Genomic DNA, 6,925 nt, shown 5'->3' with positions numbered 1-6,925 from the left:
CATCCTACTGGCTATTGTTATATGTGTAATTCTTGTCTCTAGGACAGAATCATCCAGTTAAAGATAGGTGTGGACTACTGCAATTAGAGCAGGGGTGGGCAAACTACAGGCCGGGGGCCACATCCAGCCCCCGCAGATGTTTTAATCCAGCCCTTGAGCTCCTGCCAGGGAGGGGGGTCTGGGGCTTGCCCCGCTCCATGTGTGCTGTGGCGCTGCACAGCTCCCAGAAGCAGCAGCATATCCCTCCTCCAACTCCTATGTGTAGGGGCAGCCAGGGGGCTCTGCATGCTGCTGCTGCCCCTGCCCCAAGTGCCACCCCTGTAGCTCCCATGGACCAGCAACTGAAGCCAATGGGAGCTGCAGGGGTGGTGCCTGCAGACAGGGCAGCATACAGAGCCACCTAGCCATGCCTCCATGTAGGAGCGGGAGGGGGGACATGCTGCTGCTTTTGGAAGCTGCTTGAGTCAAATGCCACGTAGAGCCTGACCCCTTCCAGTGCCGCAACCCCCTGACCCAGTCCTGATCCACCTCCCATCCTCCTGCACTCCAGAGCCTGCACCACGAGCTGGAACCCTCCCTCACCTGCACCCCAACTCCCTGCTCCAGGCCAGAGCCCCCCCACACCCTGAACTCCTCATTTCTGGCCCCACCCAGAGTCTGCACCCCCAGCCAGAGCTGTCACTCCCTCCTGCACCTCAATCCCAAATTTCGTGAGCGTTGATGGCCTGCCATACAATTTCTATACCCAGATGTGGCCCTCAGGCCAAAAAGTTTGCCCTCCCCTGAATTAGAGTGACCTATGAAAGAGATACAGGAGCTAGTGTAGCATTAGCTTGCCTATTATTGCACCCAATCATTCTCCCTAATCAAAGAACTGAAGAAGCAATAAAACACCTAAACTGTCATAGGTGGGAGAGACAAGGTGGGTGAGGTAATATCTTTTATTGGACCAACTTCTGTTGGTGAGAGAGAGAAGCTTTGAGCTTACACAGAGCTCTTTGGGCTTGTCTTCACTACCAGGGAGATCAATGCTGCTGCAATCAATGCACTGGGTGTCGATTTAACAGATCTAGTGAAGACCTCCTAAATCAATGGCAGAGCGCTCTCCAGTCAGCTTTGGTACTCCAGGTCCCCAAGAAGAGTAAGGGCAGGTCTACGCTACAGCAGGGATCAATGCTCTGAGATCAATCCACCAGCAGTCGATTTAGCGGGTCTACTAAAGACCCATCAAATCGACTGCAGATCACTCTCCAGTCAACCCCTGTACTCTACCCACAAGGAGAAGAGTAAGGTAAGTCTCCCATCGACCCCCACCCCGGGGTATAGAACTCCTGGTAAGTCGACCTAAGGTATGTCAACTCCAGCTACATTATTCATGTAGCTGGAGTTGCATAGTGTAGGTCGACATACCGTGGTAGTGTAGACAAGGTCTGAGGTAAGTTGACCGAAGAGTGTCTCCCGTCGATGCAGTGCAGTGAAGACACCGGGGTAAGTTGACCTAAGCTACATAGCTGGAGTAGCGTAACTTAGGCCGACTTACCCTGATAATGAAGACAAGTCCTTCTTCATGTCTGGGAAACAAGCTCATTGTCACAGCCAAATACAAGGTGAAACAGATTGTTCAACATAAGTAGTTAACATACGTTTCAATATTTCCTTTTCTCTCTAATTCCTGGGACCAACATGGCTACAACAACACAGCATACAACCTATTTCAAGAGGCCATTCAAGGTGACGTTGCTACTTAATACCCCTCCAGTCATGGGGGAAAGGAGAAAAAACTGGAGGGTTAGCCTCTCCATTATAGGGGAAAAAGGAGGAAAAACTGCACAAGCCCTTCAATAGCTGAGCCTGGAAGCTTAAATTCATAACTTTGTGAGACAAAAAATCATGGACTGAGTAGAGACACTGGATTTATGGATTATTACAATAAGCTATAACCCACTAACTCCTCCCCCCAGATTTCCCCCCACCTTTCTTATGCTAAAAAATCTATTCCACCTTGTATGAGGCTATGAGTACGCTCCGAGTACATTTCCAAGATATGAAGAAGAGCTTTATGTAAGCTCAAAAACTGGTCTCTTTCACCACAGAAGCTAGTCCAATACAAGATATTCCCTCTCCCACCTTGTCTTTCTCGGACTTTGGCCCAACACTTGGGTAATCTCATTTTTAGATCTTTGTTAGCCTGTGGGGAGGGAGAGGGTAGAGAAATCTAGGCAATAATTATGTTCCATAACAGCAATTAAAATAAAAGGCTAACGATGTAATACCACCACCACAACAAACAGCACTTAAAATAAAGAATCTCACTATATCCAAGCTTCTTTAGGTATACTGTAAACAAGCATCGTTTTTAATTAGTAGAGAAATTTAGACCTGTGTTAAATGTGTTCATGTCCTTTTGTCATGTAACTTGGGTGGGGCCCTACCAAATCCACAGTCCATTTTGATCAATTCACGGTCATAGGATTTTAAAAATCATAAATTTCAAGATATCAGATATTTAAATCCGAAATTTCACAGTGTTGTAGCTGTAGTGGTCCTCACCCAAAAAGGGCCCTAAACCTGGGATAAAAGGTGAATACTGTAATCCAGTCAGGAGTAGAAGGAGAAATATTTAGGGCTGTCAATTAACTGCAGTTAACCTACGTGATTAATTCAGAACAATTAATTACGATTAATCACAGTTTTAATCGCATTGTTAAACAATAGAATACCTATTGAAATTTATTAAATTTTTAAAAATATTTTCTACGTTTTTCTACATTTTCAAATATTGATTTCAATTACAACACAGAATACAAAGTGTACATTTCATACTCTATATTATTTTTTTATTACAAATATTTGCACTGTAAAAATGATAAACAGAAGAGATAGTATTTTTCAGTTCACCTCATACAAGTACTGTAGTGCAATCTTTTTATTGTGAAAGTACAATATACAAATGTAAATTATTTTTTTTACCTAACTGCACTCAAAATTAAAACAATGTAAAACTTTAAGCCTACAAGTCCACTCAGTCCTATTTCTTGTTAAGCTAATCACTAAGACAAACAAGTTTGTTTACATTTATGGGAGATAATGCTGCCCGCTTCTTATTTACAATGTCACCTGAGAATGAGAACAGGCATTCTCATGGCACTTTTGTAGCTGGTGTTGCAAGTTATTTACGTGCCAGATATGCTAAACATTCTTATAACACTTCATGCTTCAGCCACTATTCTAGAGGACATGCTTCCATGCCAATTATCCTTTTAAAAAATGCATTAATTAAACTTGTGACTCAACTCCTTATGAGAGAATTGTACGTCTCCTGCTCTGTGTTTTACCCGTATTCAGCCACATATTTCATATTATAGCAGTCTCGGATGATAACCCAGCTCACTTTTAAGAACACTTTCACTGCAGATTTGACAAAATTCAAAGAAGGTACCAATGTGAGATTTCTAAAGATAGCTACAGCACTTGACCCAAGGTTTAAAAATGTCTTCAAAAATTTGAGAGGGATGAGGTGTGGAACATGCTTTCAGAAGTCGTTAAAGAGCAACACTCCGATATGGAGACGACAGAACCTGAACCACCCAAAGAGCAAATCAACCTTCTGCTGATGGCATCTGACTCAGATAATGAAAATGAACACGCATCAGTCTGCACTGCTTTGGATCATTATCGAGGAGAAGCTGTCATCAGCATGGACGCATGTCCTCTGGAATGGTGGTCAAAGCATGAAGGGACATATGAATCTTTACCACATCTGGCACATAAATATCTTGTGACAGCAGCTACAGCAGTGCCATGTGAATGCCTGTTCTCACACTGTAAACAAGAAGCAGGAAGCATTATCTCCCGCAGATGTAAACAAACTTGTTTGACTGAGCTATTGGCTGAACAAGTAGTAGGACTGAGTGGACTGTAGACTCTAAAGTTTTAAATTGTTTTATTTTTGAATTCAGTTATTTTTTGTACATAATTCTACATTTGTAAGCTCAACTTGCATGATAAAGAGATTGCACTACAGTACTTGTATTAGGTGAATTGAAATACTGTTTCTTTTTTACAGTGCAAATATTTGTAATAAAAAATAAATATAAGTGAGCACTGTACACTTTGTATTCTCTGTTGTAATTGAAATCAATATATTTGAAAATGTAGAAAACATCCAAAAAATTTAAATAAATTGTATTCTATTATTGTTTAACCGCACAATTAATCACAATTCATTATTTTTATTGCGCAATTAATCATGATTAATTTTTTTAATTGCTTGACTGCCCTAGAAATAATCTATTATTGAATCATGGAACAGGACCTCATTGTGCTAGGGCTGTACAAACATGAAACAAAAACATGGGCCTGGATTTAAAGGATGTACAATCCAAGTGTAAGACAAGAGGCAACAACAGATGGGTGCATATATGGGAGTACAAGGAAGCAATGAGACAGCCCTTTCTAAATGTACCAGACAGTCACAGGGTGGGCGAAGGTGTAGAACATACAATCAGAGTGAACAATTTTTGTGGGGGGAGAATTTAGGGGGATCAGTTAAATGGGAAAGGAAAGGAGACGGGGCCAGGACAGGGGAGAAAAGGGTAAGATGGGCAGGTGTGGAGTGAAGCTGAAGTGAAGAGACTGTGAGGAGGGAGGGGTAGGTTGGAGCCTGTCATCACAGGGTAGAGAGAGACAACTTTTACAGTTCTGACTGCAATGTCCAGAGATCCCTGTCTGGGCTGCTTCTCTTCCTATGGGCTGGAGTCTCTAGCTGGCTCCTCTCTGTAGTTCTCCTCCAAGCCACATGTGGAGGTGGAAGGCACTGCTGGGATCCTAGTGACCCTCGTGAGGCGGGATCTCCCTAGCACAGTTCTGGGTGCAGAGGGCTTATGGGAGGAGGGGTAGCCCCATCTGGGCCACATTTTACCCCCTTCTCCCTAGTGCATTCGTCCTTGTTTTGGCTGCTTCTGCTCCTACTGGTTAATTTTGTGTTAGCCAGAAGGAAAACAAGATGTGTACATACAGACTTCTTGGACACTGTATAAACACAGAGCAGTGATGCATTGTCCCTAACAGCAAGGGGCAGGTGCCATCTAATTCTAGTTGCATGAATCACTGATTTTTCTGTTTCCTGGAGGTTCAAGAAGAAGAAGAAGAAGAAAGAGTTTAGTTCATGCTGAACAGAAAACAGAATTGAAAGAAATTGGGAAACTTTTGGTTTGGGATTTTTAACAAAAGCAAAGGAAATCAAGGGCTTGAATCAGAAATACCAAGGAGAAGGTGCCATCTTTATACCCAATAACAGAGTGGTCAGGTCTCTCACCTGGGATGTTGGAGACTCAGTCAAGTTTGAACCAAGTTGTCCTACATTCCAGGTGAGTGCCCTGACCACTGGGCTATTAGGGAGGCATGACATTCCTATGTTGTTTTTGTGTATGGCACCTGAATCCCCTTGTGAATCCAGTCCAAAAAATTAAAATGTTTTGTTTTGAAAATGTTGAAATGGTTCATTTTGACACTTCCATTTCCCCCTCCCCCTCCATCTCAATTTTTCTAAATTGGCAAAAATTTGCAAAATGTTTTGGTCAACCCAAAGCTACATTTTTCAGCATGTGCCTGGCTCCAAACCTAAGTTGAGAGCTTCATGTGCACTGTAAGTAGCAAGTATTAAGTTCAATAAATTAGATGCCTTCTCAGTCATTCTGAGTTCAGTTTGCTACCAAAATAAACTCTCCCTAGCTTTGTTTAGATAAGTTGTATGACAGATATCTCAAGATTTCAATACTAACTTACAGCTGTCATTCGAGGTCTAGTAATAGAATGAAAATTATCAGGTTTTCTACCAATATCTGTGTAAAGGAATAGACCCATTGAGCAGTAGACTAATCTCCTATCTAGTAGAAAGCTGCATTCAGCCAAAGGGCCCAATCCTGCAAGTAGAGCTGGTCGAAAGACCTGGTTTGGTCCTCCCTCCCAAAAAAATTTTTAATTTGAAATGTTTTGCATTCTTTGAAGAAAAAATCAAAATGAAACATTTTTAATGTTTTTTGAAAATTAAAACCCTTCCCTTTCTTTTCCTTTTTCCTTACTGAATGAAATGTCATGAATGTTTAGGTCTTCCCCTGCTCCTTGTATCCCCCACATATGTTCTGTTCTTTTTCACTCTAACTTTTCAAAATTTCTCCAACTTTTGAAAAGTTAGGGTAGCAAAAGGAACTCTGTCCCTCTGCAAGTTTTCAAAAATTGAGGTAATTTTGAAGTTATAGAGAGGAAAAAGGGAATGAAAAAATCTCCAGATGACATTCTCTCTCCATCCTTCCACTGAATCCCCCCCAAAAGTGAGGAAAAACACCCCAACGCTTTGACAAATTTTTGTTTCTTGAAAATCAAAATGAAGATTTCAATTCTAAATGAAAATTGTTGTTTAGCTTTGAAATTTCCTGTCAAAATATTTTTATGAAAATAACATTTTTCTACTACAAATTTCACATTCTAACAACCCCATTTTTTGATGGGAAAATTTTTCAGTTGAAAAAACAACTGAATAGCTCCACCTGCAAAGTGAAAAATGCTTCCTGCAAGATCTTAAATGTCTATATACTGATTTAAATGGGAGATGAGGGCGCTCAACTGATTTCAAGACTGTGCCCAAACCTAACAACCATCACGACAGGGCACAGAATGAGGTCATTAAAGGATACTCAGCAAAGCCACTTGCACAACACCTCCCCCACTCTGCTCCAGCCATTCACTTGTTTCCTTTCCATCTCTGGTTCCTTGCTGAGGAAAGGGGATGTAGGAACCTCCTGAGCCTATCAGAGGGACATTGTCCTCTTTCTGGATGGGCCCAGACCACTCCTGTCTAGCAAACCTACAGTAAACAAGGGAGAGAGAAACTGTTATTGCAGCTACAAAAGTGCAACATGAACAC

This window comes from Dermochelys coriacea, chromosome 1 (assembly GCF_009764565.3).
Source record: "Dermochelys coriacea isolate rDerCor1 chromosome 1, rDerCor1.pri.v4, whole genome shotgun sequence".
Lineage (NCBI taxonomy): Eukaryota > Metazoa > Chordata > Testudines > Dermochelyidae > Dermochelys > Dermochelys coriacea.
Note: the sequence above shows the minus strand (reverse complement) of the source record.